Source organism: Epargyreus clarus, unplaced genomic scaffold (genome assembly GCF_041222505.1).
Source record: "Epargyreus clarus isolate Ecla_fem2 unplaced genomic scaffold, WU_Ecla_fem_2.2 ptg000019l, whole genome shotgun sequence".
In the NCBI taxonomy this organism is placed as follows: domain Eukaryota; kingdom Metazoa; phylum Arthropoda; class Insecta; order Lepidoptera; family Hesperiidae; genus Epargyreus; species Epargyreus clarus.
Window position 1 is genome coordinate 11,228,714 of NW_027332227.1, and position 26,115 is coordinate 11,254,828.

General features: G+C 32.9%; 1 protein-coding gene across 1 annotated transcript in view; it reads right to left on the reverse strand.

Annotated features, from left to right (window-relative positions):
- sNPF (short neuropeptide F precursor) overlaps window positions 1-25,772 on the reverse strand; it is a 52,931-nt gene extending 27,159 nt beyond the window's left edge. The window contains exon 1 of the mRNA XM_073083533.1: window positions 25,681-25,772. The gene's annotated coding sequence lies outside the window, so the exon portion shown is untranslated. The remainder of the gene's footprint in view (window positions 1-25,680) is intronic.
- Between the last annotated feature and the right edge of the window lie 343 nt (window positions 25,773-26,115).

Genomic DNA, 26,115 nt, shown 5'->3' on the forward strand with positions numbered 1-26,115 from the left:
TTGTAAACTTTTGAAACGCGACATAATTTCAACTTTTCTAAAAAATTAAAAAAAAAAAAATTAACGGTTTCTTCAACTCAATGCTGGATAAAAAGTTTTCATGATCTTTATCATCGTCTAACAATTTCCCTGAATATAGATTGTCATATCCAGTTTTGCCAACGGTTGATTGCAGAAGATACACAACTGTTCTCAGTGTGATTTAGGGTAGTGATTCAAATGGAATGAGGGTTTCGTTAATGTAATTTTCAGCCTCGTTCAAGACGAATTTATGTAATTGCTCGACAACAAGTCAAGGTTTACTGTGTATAGTTACATCTTATAATTCTAGATATTTGTGTTGACGTGTGTTAAGTATAACGTAATATAAATGTAACGTAATAATAAATGTAATATAAAATAAGTAAATTCCCAACACCAACTTTGTATTGAGCCAAGGTTATGTAGCTACCAAGACCAAAGCGAGAAAGAAGAGTATAGGGAAGAATAGACGTGAAGGAAAAAGGAAGTGGGGAAAGTGGGAAGAGAAATTAGGGAAAGAACTCATAGATACTTCATCTTGATGGTTACAGGATTGAGTGTTTAAGGAAACTTTATAAGTTGTGGCTGATGATATACCTACGGTATTTAACAAATATTGCGCGTATCAAAATATGGTATATCTAGGTAAAGAAATCCAATTAGGAAAAGGAACGTAAGCAAACACGCCCACAGAAAGATGCCAGGGAATAAGCAACGCTCAATAAGACGATAAACCGCACGTGCCCATAAAACGGAATGCGACAAATTGACTCGTCTCACAATCAAAGACATCACAATCACATGCGCGCACGCTTAATTGGATATTGACGTGTGATATATCCAGCACGTACTGATGTGTGTGTAAGTATGCGGTTTCCGGATTCCCGTCATGTGTAATATACGCTCAGATTATAGAATAACTTTAAGTTACACGAGCGATAAGTTCGACTGATAGTTATGCAAATGACTCGAGATTTGTATAAACCTATGTAGGTTTTATCTGATACTGTCATGTCATTTTAATAATGTCTGTTACTAAAACGAAATAACCACATGAACTTCTAGTGGTACATAAAGGTTTTGTCACACGTAACAATATTTTTCAGATTGTATTGTAGTCGTTGCTCTGGCATGATGTGGTTAAAGCTCAAATTATTTATTAACGCTTAAGTAGCTATTAGCAGATAATAATTAACTTGTCTTTGATATAATAAGTATAAGTAGTTAAAATGATTATTTTAATTATATTTAGCAATAAACGTTTGTGTTTCTAATAAACAACTTAAATATGAATGTAAATACATACGAATATATTCTCCCTCTATAACTCAAGCGTATAGTTCATGTACCTAAATCTCTGCGGTTAATGGTAATATCAAAGATCTTACATGTTTACCGTGTACATGCATTGCTTCGCTGATTTTAGTAGGATTAATCAAATGAAGGTAAGTACATCTAGGCTTAAGTCACCATTTTGTTTTAATATATCTTATTTTCATAACGATATTAATATTTAGAATCTCTGAATTCTTTCTCTTTTCTCTTTCTTCTGAATCTTCTATCAAAAATTTTAAGATCTATAAATACTTCCATCATATATGTATGATAAAATTAATTTAAATCTAGCTGGATTACTGGAACTTTTTTTTATAACATAGACGTAACAGACGAGCATGCAGTCCACCTAATGGAAAGTGGCTACTGCCGTCCATGGATATCTGTACAAGAATAGTACTTTAGTAATTAAAGTACTTTTAATCTTAAGGAATGGGACGGCATCACTCCATCCCGAACTTATAGATAAAGTATTTATACATTTTTGGATGGTTGTCCGAAAACCACAGACCTATATTGGGTACAAATACAGGTCTGTGCCGAAAACAGTGACATTATTGTAATATATTCAAAACGTATGTATACGTAACGTATGTAACGTAAATTGCTACCCAAGAATTTTCTGAACAAATTCCATCCATTTCAAAATGTAGAACGTACGTTTAAGGTCAAAAATTTAATAAAATTTCTCATGTTAGTCATATTCAAAAATTTCTCTCATACCGTTATTAGAACAAAGTTTTACAGAAATATATTTCCGGGAACTCTTGTTATTCATTTTACTACAATAAAAATACATTATAAAAGAAAACAATTAAATAAATAACAGTGTCAGCAATTTGCAGACAAAATTTTATTATATTTTATATTTTTGGTATAGTTTGGGTATTTTTGTAAGTATGTGTATTTGTAATTAAATCAATAAGTGGTATGAAGACGGTTAATTACAGAAACCATCCAAGAATCGTCCACCAACGAAACCAACCTGAGACTAACATACCTGAAGTTTATCAAATTTATGAAGAAGATTAACTTATGAAGAGACCCACAAGCGATAAAGTACCAAAAACCAAACAAAGCTATAACAGAGGTACTGTATGATGCATTAATGAATTTGTAGTCTATAGGCACTTTTAGCAAAATAACTCCTAGCATGCCCCAGGTAGAGACAATTTATTATATGCACTTAACATACAAGTACGAATGCAATTTAGAAGTTGTTCCCAACAAGTTCACTGCTCAATCGTACGGTTGAACGTGACGTGTTTGTGAACTACCGACGCGCGATCGGGGAATATTCAGCCAGATGGAAAAATGGAACAAAATTAATGTAAATATGTTAAAGGAAAACAACTGAAAATTTAGATCGCTATAAAATTGTAAAGGAGATTGTGCAAATTTGTGTAGCGTTATCTGGGGAAACTCATTGCAGCAACCAAATAAATTTATTTCTATAGGCAGGTCTCGAATTCTATAAAACTTGGCAAACATATTATTTCTGTCATATGTGAAGCAATGTCTTTGTTAAATTTTTTTGAGATCACTTATATGTATGTAGCAAAACTATTGAGGTAGGTATGTAATTTTTCTAAAAAAGCTCTCTTATTTTAGAAAAAATACACTATATAATATTTTAGTCGTATCTGCTGACTACTCTTCGTCAGCAGATACGACTAAAAAATTGCCGACTTAATAAAAAGCTACTTATTTTTCATCACTGACTGCCACAATATTACTGGGTCAAATCTGCCGAATCCTCTTTCAAGTCTCCTTTGATGTATAAAATAGTTTTTAAAGTACGGCTTTCGACTAAACGAAATTGAAGTTACGGTAGATGCTTGCCTAAAATTGAACTGAATTGAACTCCGTTCAATTTGTCCGTTACTTAGACTGGGACCCTCCAAACATGACAAGCATAAAATTTTAAATAACTTTCACTTTCGCAAATTCGTTTTATAACTACATTTCAGAGTTAATTTTATCTAGGTACGTACATTTTTGCATGAATATAAGAAAAATAATAATAAAGAACAAAGCGTCGTTACCTAATATTTCGCTTTCGTTGGAAAAACTAAACATTTCATAATGTCGGTTAAAGTACCTACATGAGGTACTCTGTGTACCGAGTATGAGTTTTCATTATGAGGAGCACAATAGCCAGGGGACAATGGGGCAAAGAAAGCTGAAGTGCACTATTAGGGTTGTTTGCGCAGGGCCCCGACGGTAAACACTCGTAAGGCGGTCAACTTATTTCACGTTGGAGGGACACCCCACTTAATAACTTATGAAAAGGATATTATAATATGTACGTCGTTATATTTTTATTTCGTATATTCTACATTATTATTAGCATAGCCTTATTCATTTTATAGGTACTAGCTAAACTCATCGCACTTAAATACGCCACGCATTACTATTACTAAGTTCAAGATTAATTGTTAAAATTTAAAATAATTAGATAAATATTCCTATTATTCAAACCTCGCGAAACGTTTATAATTTTCTGTTCCTTTGAAAACTACAAATGCCACTTTGTGAACAAATCACATATACGACAGCAAAATGTTGAAATATAAATATTTATTTGCGATATTGTTTCACATCGAAGCACATACATAGGCAACTATGGCATATTGTATTGTATGCCCTGTTATGCTTCGATATGAGATATAATTGCTTAAGAGCTTTAAAAGTTATAGCAGCCTTAGGTACAATGGTGATGCATTAACATTACGTAATATTTCTTAAAGTTATTTTAAACAACAATATAACAACCAAACTTTCCTCTTTGTATATCGTCTTATTATTTACATTTTAATTTTTCTTAGAACCTTATTTAGACCCGAGGTAGACAGCTATTTTAGGCAACGTTGTATTAATAAGGAGCAATTAGGCACATGTCTCAAGATCTACGGTTTTGTCCAACGTAACAAAGGCAGTTCTAATAATAAATTATTAACCCAATTAATTTTGTTATCGACATAATTCATAGGCAAAAGCTTAACGATTTACTGAGCTAATATATTGAGACTAACTTTACATATTTATAAATAAACAACAACAACAAAATAAAAATTAAAAATAGATGATCTAGATTGTAATATTTTTGTTATATTATATTACTAAAAAAACCAGAATGGCATTTTCAATAGGACGAGATTGTCTAAATAGTCATTTTAGCCTTTTACCTATTAGTTTGCAACCGACAGTTTTATTAGTTATTTTATTAGTTATATTATATTATTAGTTTACAAATATATTAAAAATGAGTTATAGTGGAATATTATACTATATCACAATATACTAAAACTAAATCTATGATTAATATGTGTAATTGATTAAATTGATTATGTTACGTTAGGATTAATCAGCGCCCAATTTGTATTAGGAAGTATCGGATCGGTAATGTAAGATGACACACGATAACTACTATTGGTTTACCCTGAAGCGAATATGAGCCTGGGTCAATTTAATTATTGCTAATAGGATTCCTCAGTATATAGTTAATATAGTATACTGTTTCTAAGTGATTATTGTAATTAAAGTGCAATCGCTAATCAGGACTAGGTTTAATTTACTAATTGTTGTACTGTAGGACTACCATGAGTTTACAAAAGTATTACTCGCTAGCGACTGCGTAAAATAAATGTATGAAAAATTGTACAGCGCCTCTGGTGGTTACTCGTAGAACTAAAATCCGTAGTGACGTAACTCGATACGTAAAAAACCTATCGAAATCAAATCGCTAGCGAATGTCATTATGATCTATTGCCATACAAATTCGGTCCCATGAGTCATTAATTTGACAGACGTTGTCAAGAAATACCGTAACGATAGTAGTTATGTTATTCACTAGTAAAATGACAATAGTTTTCTATTTACCATTTCTATAGTGGCGTTTCTATGCCAACTCATGGTAATGCTACTGAAGTAATTCTTATGTTTAGGTATGTGTGTGTAGATAGCAGCAGACTTATACATATATGAGGTGGAAATCTTATCTCTCAGGTAGGTAATGTATCTGTAATCAGTTCTAATGTATTTGCATTCAGTTAAAACACTTGTTTTATATAGATTTGGTTACAGATATCCATGGTCGATCGTGACCACTTATCATCAGGGGATGCATGCTTCACTACTACTTGAATGTTAGGTATATAAAGAAATAACTTTATGAGTAAGCTGCGTCCTTCATTGAGTTAATACTATCACCAACGACCACATACAAATTGGAGCACTTAAAGCAAAAATGAATCTTTACTCGGGAGGTCTGTGCCTTACTGTAGTTTTACAATATCTAATGAATGATACGCTGGAATTGTAATATACGACATTTAAATAGTATTATTTTAACGCGAATCGGATGAAAATTCGAGGCATATTATTTTCTAAATGTCAACATTCAATAGCAACGAGGTATAAAGAACAAGAATGTTAATATAATTTTATAACAGAAATCAATATTGATATTTCAATATTCCTGTATTTAACTTATCTCTCAACATCGAGGTCAATGCGAATTATATTACAATCGAATAATGTCTGTTCCGAGCCCTTTAGAAATTGAATCGAACTCTTTGAGTATTGAAAAGAGGGTGAAATTAATAATTATGTGGAATAAGTTAATTGTTAAAGTAAGGTGGTATTAATCCTATTGAGACATGCAGAGCGGTGTCTCAGAGACTTTAAGTCTCAAAGCGCCTAGGGAGATTCCCTTGGAAGTTGCGAGTTTTGTGTCAACAAATCATTCTGGACTATGCCCTCATTCTGTTAAACTTTTGAACAAATTGATGTGAATATTTTATAGGGGAGCGCATAAGACGCGTTTCGTGCAAATTAGGAGTTTTGTCGGCGAATACTCAGAAGGCAACGACTTCCTTAGCTGTACAAAATTACAAGTGGATTGACTAAAAAAAAATATTGCTTTTACGTACAAAATTGAATATTTAATGGTATGAAGTTTTTTGGGAGAAAATTTAGTCTAGGATGAAACACAAAAACATGTATTATGTATTAAATTGAATTGGTACTACTTAATACCAGGAATTGTTCTAGCTAAGCTTAGATAGCACTGTAAAATTCAATTATTTCAGCTGTGTCCTTAGGTTATACGTTTATCATTACAATTGTAATGTAAGTACTAGTACACTTGAATCTTTTAATTACAGGGGTAATGCAATTGTTCTTATAGCGTTTATTGTATTCATCCGGTACGACTATTGTCGGTAAGAAATGGGTAACTTTACTTAAAGATTGCAGTCACGTAAATTAATTAAGAAATCTCAATTTCCATCGCCAAAGTTTGACGAACAAACTTTGAGTAACGCTGATGTTTACTTATTCAGTAACGTTCAATCAAATGTTAAGAAATATCTTCAAAAAGCTTCACATTTTCACTCACGTAGCGTTATTTAATTTTATCAGAAGATATTGCTCTCTGAAGTATCTTTTATTTATTTTCCTGTAATTGGCTATGACTGTAAGGGATCAGATATTTTTCGACCCTTCGTCCTTGTCAGTATCCGTTGTCATCACATAGGATGACGTGTCACTATAGTGTCGTCACACTGTATAGTGGAACGGCATTTTGAAAACTTATACAATATAATTATTATTATATTATTTATAGAATAGAATAGCATAGTAGTTTATTCATGGCAATCCATAAACTTCAAAAAAATATTAATGTTAATGACAAAAAAATACTATTATTTAAATTTAACTTTAGATTTAAAATTACAATTAGTTACCATTTTCAATTTGTTCATCTATTAGTCATCTATCATCTAGTAATTTGTGTTTGATTATATTAACCTATTGTTTTCAGGTCATCAAGAGGAGAAGGTAGGTTGTTCCAGCATCTCGTGGCGTTGTAGTTGAAACTCCCTGACACAGTTCATCAATCGATGCATGTAAGTACCGATGTTTTTTAATACATTTTAATTTAGATATTAAATTTAGCAATGACCTAAGGAAATACAGTCTTCGCGAATTTTTAGATTGCCTGTTTCCTTCTTGAATTAAACAAAACACTAAACCCATTTTCTCTGATTCAGGCATGCTTGAGCATCCATGTTCTAGTTTAAAGGTTTTTAAGGTTTTACCACGAATACTAACAAGCATTAGTTACTTTCTTACCTTGCCGTGACCTTTTCATCTCACGTGGAGTGTAGAAATATTTACCTCATGTATCACATAATATACACTTTTACTTCTAAAATACATAAGTTCGTTTCCCTATTGATATATCCTCAGGATGGTTGTATTAATTTGATCATTAAAGGCACAGTGTATGGATTAACGACCTCCCCTTTAACACGTTACGAGAAAAACACATGAATTGAATTTTGACAAAGACGCCCTCAGATAGACTTCGCACCCTAAATACCCTTAACACGATTTACATTTAAATCGTTTTAGCTGTTATTGAGAACGCGATTACCTAATAAATACACGAATTGTTAGTTGAGCTATATATGAGCATTTAATGAAGCAATGGAACTTAATTATTTATTAATTTTAATGACAAAAATATTTGAACGTCGTCGTCAACGTAATGGTGTAATGAATAAGGTAAGACACTTACATGAGGCGTTCCAATTTAATCCGCTGGAGTAGCAAAGCATATCTGTATGTCCTCAGGTATGACTGTAATCGTATTCGAGGTTGATTTTAGATGTGTATGGGCGCCATTTAGTACAGTGACCCATGCCTCATCCATCAAATCGAAGACAGCAGCGCGTTCAGCAGATAGATAGATAGATTATTTTTGCACCTATTTCTACCTAATAACAGCAGTGTTAGGCGGTGCTGTGATCCGTTTTGAAGGGTTTGGTAAGGGAGACAGACTTTTCCGAGGCGTTCCTTCTTAGTACTCAGGGGTAGCGGCGCATCTGTAGCCGATCTCAGGTAGGAATATCTAATCCTATCTGGGGTTGATTACAGATTACGCAGAAATAGGTGTGGCGGCTCCGGAGTCGAACCACAAAACCTTCTACGACCATTAAACAGTAGCTCAGTTTTATATTTAAATTTTGTTTAAAAAATCGAGAATGTATTCGCAATATTACTTGTGAAATCCGCCCAAATGAATAGTTACATTACCATAAGCGCTTTAATATCCAACTAACATGATTCCCCTTTCATTTGATATGGAAAATTTCTGTCGCAGATTTGAGTGGAGGATTCCGTTTCACGATGTTTGCTTTGCCACAATATTCGTTTAGAATATGTACCAAAGCATTAGTAGTATTTCAGTATTTGCCTAAAAGCGGCTTAATTAATACCTTCCAAATTTGTTTCTAATAAATACCTAATTGAGATGAGTAGGAGAGGAGTAGGTACATAGGTATATTTGGACGTAAAGGGGTTGCAATGCCGCTAACTTGATCATATGTCATTCTAAAATTTAGATAAGTTTTACGGAAGACAATCCAATATCTATCAATTTAAAGTAGGTGATCAGAGAAAATAAAGTTAACAAACCTGCATAAAGTGACGACATTAAAATATTTGTAAATTAAAATAAAGATGCAATAATATATAGATTGTATAATTTATACCTACAATTTTTAAGGAAGAAATACGCAAATTGAAATTAATATTGTCTTAAGAATGAATCATCGGTGGAAAATTTTATTTAAAATATTAAAATATTCATTCAATCTCGAATGAAGAATTGGTATTCGATTGCTTTTCTCGGTATTATTCGAGTTTTTGCAAGCCTTCGTCCAACGTCGTAGAATTTATGCGGCCGCACACATTCGCCCTATCTGTCAGTAATCGCCTAAGTTTTAATCAGAATTATCTCTGGCCGCTTTTACGACTACACATAGCTTAGTTGTGCTATATAGTTGTCTGTTTAAGTCACATTTTGTGGCCAGACCCTAGAATAAGACTTAAGTATACCGACTGTAACTAGTCTCATGTTAAGATTAGTATTTGATATCTGTTTGGTTATTCTAAGAAATAGATTTCTATTGTCATAAGACTACGAGTTGTGTTTAAACTTAGCCTCAAACAATAGTAAACTACTAACAATCATAACCTCTCCTAGAAAGTGCTATTAATTTCATTTAATCCTCACCATAAGGGTCTACATCTCAAATATTGGGTATACAAGAATTTAATTAACACCAGTGCTAGTTTCTGCGTTTGTTCACACTCGAAGTATGGGAAACAAAGTTTTAAATCGTGCTGTCCGCCGCAAAACGTTCGTCCACTATTTGAATATTCATGAATATTAAAGTAAATTCGATTGCCAAAGGGTTAACAGCGATTCCACGTGTATAATTGTGAGTTGAACGTGAACCATATTAATAGAATTAAGTTTTCTTAGCACTCGCATTGTGCTTTCATATTATGCGCATTATGTTAAAATGTTACATTACTTGTAAACAAAAGAATGATTTAGGCCATAGTTCATCAAGCTAACTGAATTGATAACTTAAATAGAATACGATTAAGAAATAATTGTTAAACCTCGGGATAATAATTAAATGCCAGAGAATCAAACCCTAGATCTATTAAGCAGAATACCTCTTCTCGCTAAGCTATCAGTGGTAATATCAAATACAAATCAAAATGAATATTCGACTTATTATATCGAAGTTACGTAACATTGAATACTAGCAATAGCACTTAAAGTTAAATATTTTTATCAATTTATTTATACTATTTAGCCTTTTAGATGTGATTATTTCTTATCAATATGCATGTATTTTATCAAGACCTGGAATATGCACCACGTATTTAAAAAGGAAATTTAAATTAATGACCAAATGCTGCGTCGGTATTTTTAACCAGTCCGGAGACATTCGGCCTAAGTATATAATGAGGGTAATAATATTCGTAGACATGGTTACATAATCTATTTGATCATGTTATACCGGAAAGCATATATTACGTATCATATCATATTTTGATATCAAAGATATCATTTTTTGGTGTCACCGAACAATAGATTTTTTTTACCCAAGTAGACACGCGATTCTATTTAATGTAAAGGTTACTGTCATCCTCGAAGAGTGATTAACCCAAAATAGAATTAGAATCTTACCTGTACCCTTACCAGGAGTTTTTACGTTTCGATAAATATGACTGTTTTGGTATTTGTTTACGTATTGGCACATACGAATTCCTAGTTCCGACACAATCCGCTAGGGGCGCTAATTGGAATTTGTATGGGCAAATACGTAAACAAATACCAAAACAGTCACATTTGTCAAAACGTAAAAACTCATGGTAAGGGTACAGTACCCTTACCAGGTACCCTTACTTAATTGTTATTGTGGAACGTTTAAAAACTATATCACTGAAACAGAATGTCCAGTTACCGTAATATTTCTTATACTAAATTGACGACCGTGAAACACCGGAACGGGTAGCTCGTTAAAATAACGGGCAGTTGTAAAAATCGGATAGAAAGTTTTAACGAAGTCTGTTGTTTTAAGTTTGCTAACTTTATACTATTTTTTGTTAAAAATTGGTTAGTTAACTAACATTTTTAGCCAAAATAGACTAGAGGTAGACTGTCGTTAGAGAAAAAAACATTGTTTCGGAATGTTTAAATTTAGTTTCATTCATAGTCCGTCGTGGCCCGCTTTGACTTTATAGTGTTCTATGAGTATAATAGGGTACTGTTTCGCTTAGCAGAAAGTTAAAATTAAAGCGAGATATTTAATGTGGGATTTTCGGCTAAATATAGGTCCGTAATTTTAATTCAGGTGAAATATGTTATGCTAGTCATCATTAATCGTTTTTTATTGAAAACAGCAAACACACATACTGCGCATATGTTAGGTTGTTAGATGTAGGATGTAGGCCAGTTCTATTGACTAAAATCAAATATTGAAAATATTGAAGGTGGTAGAACCCTTTGTGGTTCGACTCCGGCGGCACCACCGCTACACCTTTTTTTTTTTTTTGTTAACGAGGGGGAAACCTTCAAAAGGTACCCGGTGCCGTGGGAGCGACACGGGGTTATGTGGGACTCTTACCGCACTAAAACCCACCCGGTGGCCGTCCTCGGCGCTGCGTAGAGGACTCCGGGATCTCCAACGGAACGCAACCGGAGTCCTCTTAGCGCTGTGCCCCGTCGGGCTCCGCCCAGGTGAGCTTGATGCTCACCACACCGTCTGGTGTGCACAAACAAAAAAAAAAAACCACCGCTACACCTATTTTTTGCCTAACAACAGAAGTGTTAGACGCTGCTGTGTTCCCTTTTGAAGGGAGACAGACTTTTCCGAGGCGTTCCAGCTTAGTCCTCAGGGGTAGCAGCGCTCTATGGCCGACCTCAGGTATCTAATCCTAATATCTAATCCTATCTGAGGTTGATTACAGATGTCCATGGGTGGCAGTAGCCACTTACTATTAGGTGGACTGCATGCTCGTCTGCTACTCCTATATTATAAAAAAATGAAAGTTACAAATAAGTATGGTAGTGATACCGATCCCTCTGACACATAATAGCATAAACTACAATACTGAAACTCATTACGAATATATTTAACAATATACTTTACAAGTTATTCATGTTCCGAAGGGTCCAGTACAACACCTGCTCCCATTGTCGTAATTCATGTAAAATCGAAGTAGCCGTGTAGGTTGAAGGACCGGGCGATAGAAAAATTTAATTTTCCTTTGAATATGGGTTATTCATGAGATGTAACAAGCCGTCCGCCGGATGACGCGCAGGAAACGAACCCCTGATCATGAATCCAGTTTTAAATAATGTAAACTCGGTAACACGTTACTTCTGCCTTTATGATGTGTTAAAAGTACTCGCACTGTTTTAACTGTAGTACAAATACGAAATAATCAAAGCATGTAATAATAAGGCCGTTTTTCTTGTATTTTTTTTTTGTTAACGGGAACTTGAACTGGAAATGATAGCCTAGTGTAAAATCCGGCCTCTCATGTCTTAAGGGTGAAACACGCACCTCTTTGAAATTAGTTTATTAGTTTCGCAGTCGGTATTGTTAATTTTCTTTATAATATAGGAGTAGTAGACCAGCATGCAGTCCACCTGATGGTAAGGGGCTACTGCCGCCCATAGCCATCTGTAATCAACCCCAGATAGAATTAGATATTCCTACCTGAGGTCGGCCACAGATTCGCCGCTACCCCTGAAGACTAAGCTGGAATGTCTCGGAAAAGTATGCCTCCCTTACCACACCCTACAAACCAATACAGCAGCGCCTAACACTGCTGTTATTAGGCAGAAATAGGTGTGGCGGTGGTGCCACCGGAGTCGAACCACAAAGGGTTCCACCTTCAATTGATTGTCTTTGCTTTTACAGTGAAGGAAAATATCATGAGAAAATCCGTATACCTAAAAGTGAAAATCCGTACACCCGTACACCCAAGAGTGAAAATTCGTACACCTGTAAAAGTGTGTTAAGTCAACTAATTCACATATTTGGTCTTGTACAAATGTACATACATGGCCTTATGCCTTCTCTTTCAGAGACAAAATATTTTTCACTTTACTTGTTAAATTTGTACATTTTGTTTTTATTAATAATTCAATTTACGATCTCTTCGCAACATATTAATATTTAATTTTGTTCTGTCTACTTTATTACAGTCCAATAAATTGTGTGGGTTGAGACAATGATTGTCAATTTTCCTGTTATTCGTTTATCATAAGACAAGATAAGGTTGTAATTTAAGCTTATTGATGAAAACGAAAATAAATTTGAAGGTTAATTTCTATGATTTTTTCGCGCAACCGTTCACATTATATAATTATTGTGTTTGTCAAAATATAATGAAAGAGTTTAACAACGTAAATACTTAGAAGAAATTTAAGTTAAAAATCTTTATAGTAAAACATTCCAACGAAATAAATTCAGCCGTTTTCATGAGAAACCCGAACAATCAGAATTTTATAAGATTTCGTTTCGTTCATATTATTATGAGCTTGGGAAAGGACTACACATACTTAATTAAATTAGTTTTCAAACACAGGTAACTAGGTCTTCTTATAATATATTTCTGAGTCCCCTTTGTGGGGCAGTACATGACCTTTGCCCCTTTACATAATGCTCTTTTACCTGTCAAACAGACAAAGTAAAGCAAAGAACTTCAACTCCTACGACAATTCACATTGTGTTTAAGGCGTTTATAATTCATCATCACTAATTAGCAGCGTTCAGTGTCACGTAATACTTCATTATTCTCACTGCAGCGAGTAATATAATCCGTCCGGCTACGTTTATCAAGAGTTGTCACGTGAAATTTAAACTTCACGGTGAACTTTGTGAGAGCATACTAAGCAGCTTTTAATTAATTATGGGCTTTTGATGTAGATATCAAATGCCGTTTTATAATTTTGGGATCTCTCAGGTAACAATTATTTCACGTGTACGGCTTAATATAACGGACTCATTTGCTAACTTCAATAAAGACAGAAGTTCTAAATTCGGCCCCTGTGTATTCATCCGTTGTCATCAAATGGTTACTTTTTCTACTGATAAATATGCAATAGCTTAAAAATATTATAGAGGATTATGATGCTTGTGGGTTTCATCTTATTTTCTTTCATCATTAAACATGTAGCTAAACAATTAGTTTCGAAAATTTGTTATTGCCTATAGTCTTAAATAATATATTAAGAACTATTTCACAAAACAAAGTACGTAAATTCAATAAATGATTTCGATAAAAAACAAAATGTAAATATGAAAATTGATTTAATAAGCGATTTAATAAATTTACAACTTATATCAAAGAAATATAAAACGAGGTTATTCAAACTTCTAAGCGAATAAACGAATAATAAAAATTCATAGAAATACCAATTTGTCCATCTAAATTCCAACGAAGCCTCAAACCGTAAATAGTCGAAAAACTAGAGAAAATCTTATAAAGTAACAATTTACTTCACTTGTTATCGTTTTACTTTGCTAGGATCTCTTTAAATTTTGTCTGGGTTCTTCATAAAACTTGTAATAAAATTCCTCAAGGACTTTAAAACACTTAAGAACTTGAATAATATATACATGTATTAAATTATTTATTTCGACATCATTTCTATCTACGGTATTATTAGTGTTCTTACTGTCGAATAAACGTTTTAAAAGGACTTTTTTAATATCCTTTAAAATAAATTACAGAAAATCCAAAACATGGAAAACAATAACAACAAAATATAAAATGTACTAATCATTTCACTTCTTCAAGACATTGTCTGTTCGGTGAAATACCTAACACCTGACTCGGCAATACTTTGAGCTATAATTGAAAAGTTTACGGTTAAAATAAATAGGTACGACCTACTTTAGATTTGAAAGCCCGATGATGGTTCAAACACACGCGAGTACTAGAAGATGAACGTGAAAATTATAAGTTAAGTTAAATTTGTTCCACTATTTCGTAAGTTGTTCCGAGCCGCTGTCAGCAGGGTGTTAGCCGGCACCCTCTTCACCAGATGACCCTTTTAATTAATATTTATTTGCAAGGACAATCCCTTGGGTTTGATTTACTTTCTCTGTGTATTAAATACCGGAACACGATAATATTGTTAGTAGTTTTCACGATAAACTAAGTTATGTTAATTTTAGCAAAATTATCATTTTAAACTAATGCTCGTGTATATCTGAAAATTAATGAAAATTTCTGAAATTAAGTTTTGTTAAAGTTGTGTGAAATTTTACAATTTACACTTTGTCCGAATGATGGACTGTGACAGAAAGGACACCCATGCCCAGCAGTGGTATGTTAGTGGATAGACGACGACAGAATATTCTTATTGTTGCAACACACTACTGCTATTACTCTTAGTACTTTTTACTTGTTTTAACAATTTGCAGTAATGTTACTTAATCCAACAAGTTCTCAGCTCTGTCACTGTAGTGTTACACCGAAGTTTGGCTGACAGCGGCCGAAAATATACTTACTGCTTACCGTAATTATTTAGCTCTGGTTCCAACCCCAGGTTGCTTTGTTTTGCAAACCCTGACTTGATTTAATGAATTAACTTGCCGGTGCTACTTTATTCGTATAGGCTTATACAGTATAGGGTATACCATAGAATAAAAAAACAGAATAATTAAGTAATTATAATTATTTTTTATAATGATTTTATCTGGAATGAATTAATGGCGCCTCGTCAATTAATTATAGTTATTATTTCAGTACTTTGCCTTTTGTATGATATTGAGACACATGTTACTTATACGCACATTTGAAGTTTTCATTGTGCTTTAATTAACTAATTTTAAATTTATTTCACACACAAATTAAAGTCAATTAACGAATTTAAGATACAAAGGATTCTCGAATAACTAAGACAAAAAACCGTTGTCACAAACGGAAAGCCGATAGGCCTTAAAATTTCCGACGAGTCACGTCACGGGCTTTTATTAAACACTCGTAACAAATCAACGAGAATTTTTATGGACGAAAATATACTAATCGACATGAATATGATTATTTTTCCCGTTTCTTCTTGCATATTTTGTGCATTACAATGTGTAATTACGTATTTACGAACTACAACAAAATCAATTGAAGCTAAAATTAATTACAACTAAGTTTAATCAAATTAAAATTATCATTTATAAATATCTTTATGTTATTATAACATTGTACGTCGGTCAATTAATTTAACTTACAACTACAGCTTTAACTGTTATATGTTATGAAAAATAGTAATATTATTTTAATTTATTATTCCAATAAATTCGCTACTTGTACCTTTAAAAATGCGTTACTTTCTATTTTAATTTTCTCCTTTAAAGAAAAACTGTGCAAAACTTCTTAGTTAGCTAGAAAATGTTTACGGTAATGTATTCTCAGTAACCGCTGTGTATCGTGCCGCTTTGTACATCCGCCGCCTGTCCGCTTGCTAATTACTTTCAGGATTTGTACAAGACACGAGTTGTTCGCAACTTTATACAAACGACTGCTATCCACTTAACATAAATCTAAAATATTGCTTTGTTTCACACAAACTTGTTCGGGTATAATCAGACTACCACCTAAATACGAAAACAAACTTCCCTATTAATTTTAAATGTAGTACAAATCCTCTCTCTCTCTTTTCTCAAAGAAGTTCTCTTTGATCATTATTGTGATATAAAATAAATCAATTATTAATAAACGAAGCAAATAATAAATGAAACGTTTATTGAATTTTATCTTCTTGTATAAGATATTTATTAAGTAAATAATTAGTACAATAACATGCCACATTAATTAGCAGCGAATATTATTTTCCATGTAACGAAAGTCTTCTGGCATTTATTTTATTTGATTCATTGTTACTTTCCTTTGGTAATTACTATTAAATTCGTGCACTTGTAACATTGTATGTCACATTTTAAAAATATATTTTGAATTCGTTAAAAGATACGAAAACACAAAAATAATACAATACAACAAAGTAAACACAAATAACTCACACAGTCAATAAACGGCTGTTTTTAAAAGCAATGTCTTCTAGGCAACTCGTATAAAAATAAAGAGCGTATTCAATAAAATCCGGTAGTTAGTTTAAATTGTAAGTTCAAAAGTGATATCTAATAAAGCTGAACATTTAAGATTTAAAACGGAGATTCATTATACGTACGTATATAATAGAGGTGCTACGTGTTACCCATCAAGTCGGAATGACACGTCAAGTTGGCGGCCGCAGCCGCGTGCGGGCGTTGCGGCCCGCCGCAAATCGATCACACGCCTCACAATAACATCCGATAGACAAGTCGTACACACAACAAGATGTGCCATTGTCACGTTCAAACATTACCAGTATTCACAATTGTGTAATGTTTTCTCAATGGTTGTAACGGTGCCCCAGTTATGAGGGTAATGTTTAAAGAGTTGATGCTGTTATAGTTTTTTTTATTGGATATTTGCATTACTTAGTTGATTAAACATTATAATGATAATAGTCTGCCAATCCTTGAATATTATTTAATACCAATACATTAATTAGGTAATAACTATTCACTCATAGTTGATAATAAGGGAATGTTTCCAGTTTCCTATAACACTGCATTTAGTCAGCCATATAGGTAACTAACGATATTTTAATATTTATATAACTGGTAACATAATAAAAATACTTCGAAATAAAAATGATTATATTCTCTTCATGTATTATTTGATCGTACTCATAATATGCCATATATTAACGATTAATAAGCATTGTTGGTAATCATTCAGTCATCTCTAAAATTATGTAGACATACGTAACCGAAAACAATTAATGCCATTTCTAGCACTGCAAGTTTATTTGGCTTCACGTAATGCAAAGCGACGCAAATGAGATTTCGGATTGCCCGACAAATAGACATCTCCACCATCGAACTAGACATTGCACTATAATGGAATGCTCCGTTTAAGATCTTATTCTCTCTAGTATCATTTTGTTGGCGTAATTTTTTACAAAGTACGATTATTTCTGCTGACAACCATTTTTGTTAAAAACATTTTTCTTATACCCTTTATCATGTTCACGATTTAATATTGTTAACATTTCTAGTAATGTATGTGATATGACACTCAATTGATTAATCAAGTTTCATATTTGCTTCAAACTGTCTGACGAGTCTAGCGAATTAGTTATTGGAAAATACTTTTGTTATAACAAATCAGTTAACATCATAATATGAATGAAATTTTACAACACAAATATCTATTAAATAACAAACTTTATCATAACTGTAATGTAGATAGCAAAACAGTTCGTAGAATACATCATACAGAAGTTTTAATAGTTTTGTATAATGTTAAACTTTATACAGACTTTGCAACGGTACACTATCGTTAACATAAATGTGTTTTGCTTATCAAAAGCCGTTCTTAATAGCGGTAGCATCTTTGTTATGCTAGAGTCATTCGTGTAGAAGCTTTTTAAATGCATGCTCCGATGCAATGAGATCCGCGCCCGGAGGTCATTAAAACAGTAAAATAAGTTTACGGCCGTCCAGTCGGGGGCAAAAACGCATAATTTCTCCATAAAACTCATTTTATTATCGACAAGATACAACTCTTTAATGTTTAGTAAACTGCATACATTATGCCTGTAGAAATGTTAATTCGTTATTGTCATTTTATATAAGTACTCGAAATGAAATGGAAACTGTGCAATTAAAACGGATAGGTTTGAAACGAACTTTAATGTCGCTATTGCAATTAGTGGAAATACCACGACACTGCAATCTACTTGCCCATCAACTCCGTCAGAAGTATTTAAACGGCCCAATGCAAAGGACGGACTCCCTTCTTAATGTTCGCTATGAAACATGAAAACTCTCATGTAATTGGTATTTGACGGCTATCTACGTAATTGACTGACGTTTTTTAAAACCAACTTTGAATAGGAGAATGTTCTGTGTTCGTCTGTATGTATTTTTTGTATTAATATTGTCACTTGCATTGATGTTATTTGCTTTTAATAAAATATTTAAAAAAAAATCGGTTGTCTGTAAAGTCGGTTTACTGACGATAGTTGAACGTGACAACGTCATATGAAAATACTGATGGAATGGTTGCATTTTTCAAAAGAAATTTGTAAAATAATAATTAATTAATTAATTAATTTTAAACTAATAATTTACTTAACACTATCAACATTTATCAATAGTATGACATAACCTATAAACTCAGTTTCTCAACTTTTGTGTCAATCTAACAATTAATCAATCAATCATAGTTTACGATAATGAAATATCAGTGTACAATTATTTACCTTTATTGTTGTAGTTGTTGTAAATGATAAATGACGAATCTAAGCACTCCATATTTTCACTACAGACACAGCTGACGATACTTTAACCACACGTGTGAACTTGTATTGTGACGCTTTCTTGTTTTTCCAACGCCAAGAACGTTCGAGAAAGACAAAGACAGAGACACAAGCATGCGCCGATTCAATGCGCCTAATTCTCTAGTGCTGCGCGCGCGGCAGACCGATCATAGTTGAGTGGGAGAGAGACGCAAGGCATTCGGCGGGCCTCTCTCTCGTTCGGTGACTCATCGTAACGTTACCGGGCGTTACACTTTTTCATAAGTGACTCCCAGCCGCAACCTAATTTAAGACGTTGTCACGTCAATTGATACATCACATCACGGGATAAAGAAAAATCTAAGATGATAAAAATACTCTTTCCTTCGGAATAGGTTTTATGGGTAATATTTATTAAGTTAAACATTAACAGCAAAATATTAAAGTGAAAATTAAACGAGACATTTTCTTATCGCGGAAGTTGAGAGACGCCAGGCAGGTAGTTAGTGTAGAAAATTGTCCATTCCTCGCTATAAAAGATGAAGTCAGGTAATTTTGGAAATATGTAAATCAGCAAAATATTAATATTGTTATATTATTGGCTGCACAGAACCAAAAAAGTCTTATTCATTACGGAATATAATAAAGTTTTCCATCATTTAGTAATGGATTAGGAAATTGTTTCTTTTCTCAAAAAATGTAGTTAAACATTATTTTTTATTCTACATTTTTGTAGATATACGAGTATAAGCCCTTTGATATCGCATTTATAGCAATATATTGATATTCTACTCATTGTAGTTTAAGACATCGTTGTAATAAAATATTGCGAACGTTTACATAAACTTCACATGACAGGACTTACAAATGGGTGCGGGACCGTGGTTGATGTCATAATATTAAGAGCCAGCATTACCGCAAATGGTCGCCTTGAAATCAGAACATTTGTCAGCTGTGAGATAAATCAAACAGAATACCTGTATTACCGTGACAAACGACAATCTATGAATAGTGTCTGGGACTGAAAAATTAAAGTAATGAAACGTAGTACCACATAATAATATAAAAGTGAATATAAATTGTACGCTAAATTTATTAAACCAAAAGCTTCAGCTGAGAAGCTTCAGCTACATAGATACATTATCTCTTAGATTAATGTGACTGAAGCGTTAAGTTCGCTTTTTATACCACTTTGTACTTGAATTAAAATACTTACTGCTTTGTATTTAATAAAATTGAGAATTCTAACCCTTTATTATTATAACTTACTTATTTTAGACACAATGCCAATTTTCTAGAACATCGTAAAGTGATAAGCAAAGCTTCGAATGTTTGAGTGAAATTATTGTTCAGAGGTGCTGCGGATTTAATTTGTCTGGCACTGTTCGTCTAATCGCAGACCCGCACAATACCTTATTCCGTCTTCCTTTAATAAGCTGCCGTATGCTTTGTTGTTTGAAGAATTATTGTAATACTGTCTTTAACTCTTCTACCTTATTCATAGTGAACAATATTTATTAATGCAATTGAAGTCATTTTGACTTTTAACTCTCTTTCTTAAGCACTATTATTCCATAACATTGACCTTTACTATAATTATGAATTAATAAAAAATTTTAAGTGCAAATTACGTGACTTACACCTTTGAGAACTTTTTTAGGAATTCTCAGGCAAGCAAATAACAATATTTTTATACGCATATAATGGGAGAAATCAATGATGCCTGCCTGGGTCTTAAACATCGAACCCCACGAATCAGAGTCCGATTTTCTAACCACTAGGCTATCACTATCTTATAGACATATACTCGCAGTAAATTTCCATAGTTTGTCCCACAGTCATTAAGATTTTGCGCCTCATAAACCTAATATTGTTTGGGAGTTGGGGCCTTCCAAACTGATACACTTTGTGTAAATAATAACATTGTACCAGTACATTGTACAGTAATATGTTATGACATATAAACCGTAATAATGCTAATGAAAGTTGCTGTGTTTTCTATTATAACATTTTAATAATAGTAAGTTGCTTATCGTTGCCTTGCGCAGAGCGCAAAAGGGTCTGGATTTGCTTCTTGATAGGGCATCTAAAATAAAAAATAGCCTTCGATATTGCTATATTTGAGATAGTAATCGAAATGTAAGATCTATTAGTGCGTCGCAGGAACGTAATCTACGAAAATAGGTTTGTAAGTCAGGAAAATATTTAAACTTCGCCCACTCCAACACAATTGCTTCAAATTTAAGCAGCTACTCATGCGATCGTCCAAATAGGAATGAAATAAACTTTCGCTGCACTCCTTTATAAAACTGCAGGAACTTTTCTGAATAGGACTAAATCACCGACGAAAACTAACTTGATGTTATTGAGCCATGCGCTACGGCGCAAGCTACGCCGTAGGCTTGGGACTAAATTATCGTGTGGACTTGTAGCCTAAACGTTTTCAGATCTGTTAAAAAGTCAATGATTTTTCCCTTATCGGAAAATCATTAGAATGTACTGAAAATTCAGAAATAATGTTAAAAATTGATAAAAAAAAACTCTGCAGACAATCTAATTTACTTCCCATTTGCCACAAGCCCCTATATAGCTACTTTATAGAGATGTCGTTCAAATTCCGACATTTAAATAAAGACGATTCTTGTATGAGCTGTAAGCGCTTCTAATTACCCAAGAATTAACATACGAGTCACAATACAAAGCCAAAGCGGATATGAAGGATAATTGGTCCGTAGAGAGCAATTTCAAAGTGAGACAATTAACAATGAGTGGACGAGTGCCTGGCGAGTGTTACCTCGTAATTACAAAACGACTTGCATATGACTGAAATCTGTAGGTCTGAGATTTAGGGGAAGAGGGAACAACGTTCACCCTATTCTCAAGAGCTTATTTGACAGTTAATTGGACCAGTCTTTACTTTGCGGAAATTTATGCTTTTAAGTTAGGATTAAAAACTACTTTGCAACAATCTACTACCAATATCGGTAGCACATATTGGTAATTGACCTCAAAATTGTTCACCATCAATCATCATCATCAATGTGTTTGAAGAAGAATGGTTGTAAAATTATGGTGAAGTTACCAAAAGTTGATGTTAGACATTTTAATTGCACAAAGCGCAATAATTTTATAAATATTTAATACTGTATCTGCTCAAAATATTTTCTGATTTAACGAAAAAAAAATGTAAGTGCTGGATACCTTTTTTTTATAACTATACTTTTAAATAATAAGCTTATTCGCCGCGATAATTAATTTGATGGCTTTTAAATTCTAAGCTACGGAGTGCTACGGCGTAGGCTCGTAGCAAGCCTTCATCGTAGCGTGCGTAATGGACGCAAGCAAATTTACTGTAGCTTAGACAGACTTGACAGGGATGAAATATGTAGTTGATATAAAAGTTATCATCATTTTCTATCTAAAATGCATTTAATTTAGAAACCGCGTACTAACAATTGTAAAATTGTAGGCAAACAGATCGTTAATATATTTTGCATCAATTTACACAATTAATAAAAACTCTAGATATTCTGATATAACACTAAAGTCGTTACTTCGGCAAAATTGCAAAACCCCAACCCTGTTACATTTATACGTATCTACTCCCATAGAAATGCTGCCTCGCTCAACAACGAAGGGGAACGAACTATGTCAGTAGGGAGACCCATAACGCAAGCCATTTTTGTCCTTCCAAACGACGTAAGCACTATACACGCGTACAGCTATTTGAGAACGATGATAATGTATCGTCACAGACATTAAGCATTTTATGCACAGTGGAAAAAAGTATTTTTTTAATATAACATGTGTATTTTAACTCATAAACTCGTAACAATAAACTCGTTGATGATATTATATGATGTCATAATATATTAGTTTTAGGTTCATTTCATATATTTCAATAATTTTATTATATGAAACATCATCATTTTGTTGTAAGCGATACAATAATGTATCAGACTAACCAAAAGAGGCAATATTCATTGGATTAAAATGTGAATTATATATTGCCGAAAAAAAAACAATTTTAAAGAAAGGAAGGAGGAATCGGAAACTATTGGGGAGAAATTCATATTACCAGGCTAAATCTAATACTAATATGTAAACTAGAAAGTGTCTTTAATCGTCACAAGTACAGAGACGTTTCATCTCTTCAAATGCCCTAAGTAGCGCTCTACAAATCAATTGGATATTAGACATACAGTACATTTGAAATATGAAAGCATTGCTCAAAGGTGTCTGAAATATAGTAGACTAAGTAATAAGCAAAGGTATCAAACAGATTGAAGGACAAGTACATGAGCAATAAGATACAGAATGTAAATCTAATTCACTTTGATATAATATTATCCTAGTGAGATAGCCAACGTAGAACCGTTACCTAACAGGTGTGCTGATCACTTTAGTACATAGGCCATGCTATCAAAACTAAATGAAGTTTTCATACTTAGCTTAGTAATTTTAGTGTTTAAACCTCAAACAATGCTATTTAAATTAGAAATGAATAAAAACAATATTTATTACTTAAAAAAAACTCTACAATCTAAATATGTGTTACGAAAGACTACAAAAATATTACTTTAACAGTAATATCTTTTGTAACACATCTCTAACAATAAAAGTTATACGGCTATAATGACTTTAACTGTTTCATTCTTATCCCTCTAAACGATGTAGTGTCACATAACAGTTTGTCAATCACGTTAATGTTATGACGTCATGTTAGTTCTAACCTTCCCCAAATTTTATTGGCGTATCATTAGTAATTATACAAAATAAGTTAAAACAATTTTAAATATAACTGTACAATTAAAGTGTCGGTGGCGTCCATTTTCGGAGTAAAAAATGTTTTTGAAAATATTAATCATTTTTGAAGCTTTGAACTAATATAATTAATCTGTACTACATGATTTAAAACACTTTTCAGAATTTAGCTCAAAAACGAACTAAAATATTACAGAATATTTCGAGAGAAAAATTCCTCCAGCCACGTCTTATGGTTATGTGCGCATAAATCTCGATGTCTCAATAAGTTTTCTCAGTACAAGGTCTGTTTCGTAATATTTTGTCTTGCGTTATCCGAACTCTATATATTCCGGGCAGCTGATCTTCATTCACTCGTAAAAATTTTAGCTATAAGCCAACTTTAGCGATCTTATAATTGGTTCCGCATGTACAACTAAGTTACAGAATTTATGTTCTTTTTAGTAGTTTTTATTTGTTCATTTTATATACGCATACAAAATTACAAATTACCAATAAAAGTTCAAATAACGATAAAACGCTAAGACAGAGTTTATAATGATTAAAGTCATTTTACAAAAAGTAAATACATATTTTTAATTAACTTATTATCTCTTTATTGTCCCATAAAAATAACGGAAGCCAATGAAAATAGCATCAAGCTATTAATAGAATGTGAATATCAGGACATCTCAAAGTAAATTGCTATTTAAGTTTGGTTTCAAACAAAGTCCCCAGGAATACCACTTCCACGACGTTTCAGCGAAATTGATTTCATTAATTGAAGACGATCGGGCTAGTGCGAAATTCGATATTAATTTCCTCGATTACATAAATATACTTAGTTGGCAGCCAATATCTAACAATCGGCTATTTGTGTAATAGCTCCTTGGTTAGTTATTCTTAAGTTTCCGCTTAACCAAAGTTTCGCCGCCGAATTGTTGAACTCCGCACAATATAACTCGTGTTTATGTTAATTGAGGCAACAATTCTACAGGTATTCAAATTAATGTTAAATAAATAGTCGTCATACTTATTGATATAATATTGTACTTTAACAATAAATATTGGCAATTACTGCTGGTAAGAAAGAAATGTTACATAAATCTTTTAAATAAATTTTGGAGAAAAAGTATTTGAGTCACTTATTTTTCTGTCATTGGACTTTCACTTTTGGAGTTCACTTTTTAATAGGAAACATTAGAATTAAAAAATATTTTTATTAAAATAAAAGGGAAACAGAATGATCACCATATTGATATTTATAAGTCTTTATTGATACTTCTTAAAATTAAAATTAAAATAAAAATGTTCTACGTATTCGTCGTAGATTTTTATAATTAATTAAAATAATAATATCGTGACGAGATTTAGTAAGTATTATATAACATTTAAATTAAAATAATATAACATTCAATTTAAATTTAATTTACTGAAATGATTTAACATAGGTAAAATTAACATAAGCACGATTGGTATTTAGGACATTAAAAATTGAGGTTGTACGTTCGTTATTGAGCTGTAAATTTCAGTTAATAATAAAATATGCACGCGGTGTTGTCGTTCTTAAAACATTATGATATGTTATGTTACTGAAACTAAATTACGAAAATTAGTCACTCTTTTTTTCTCTTCAGGTATACTATTTAAAAAACTATCAATATTCTATTGACTGGTTTTCTCTAAATTATTCCCCAAAATCCTGACTTCCCTAACTTTCACGTCAATAAAAACTCCCTACACAAGTTCTCGCTTCTACTTGTATGACATGCCAATTACATAGTACAATGTCACATTTCATGAATATTTTTTCCACTTGACGAGAGAAAAGTTTTATGAGAACTTACCTGTCGGCGCAGAGCAGCGGAGCGCGGGAATATGTCACTGAGGGAGAGTGGCTGGTGTCACGTCGCCGATATGATCGCGCGCATTCAATAACAAAGTTTTCAGGCTTTCCAGGCTTATATAGGGGTGCGCGCCGCCCACACCCGCCCCGGGGCGGTCCTACGCGCCGACACCGCGTGTTCCACTTGACACCTCAACAAGTTTTTCACAAAACTTAACTCTTTTTTTAAAACGGATGTCCCAAAAACACAGTCTCAGTGCCCGCTAGGTTTGTCACGGCTTTATATCTTCCTAAATAGACATCGAACGCGCCATCCTGCAGGGCGCAGAATTATAAATTCTAACTTAAAACTATTTTCTTAGAAAAGCGATTTTGCCATCCATTATACCATATGCGATTATGAAAACTTTGCGATGTTAATATAGCTTGCAAGTAA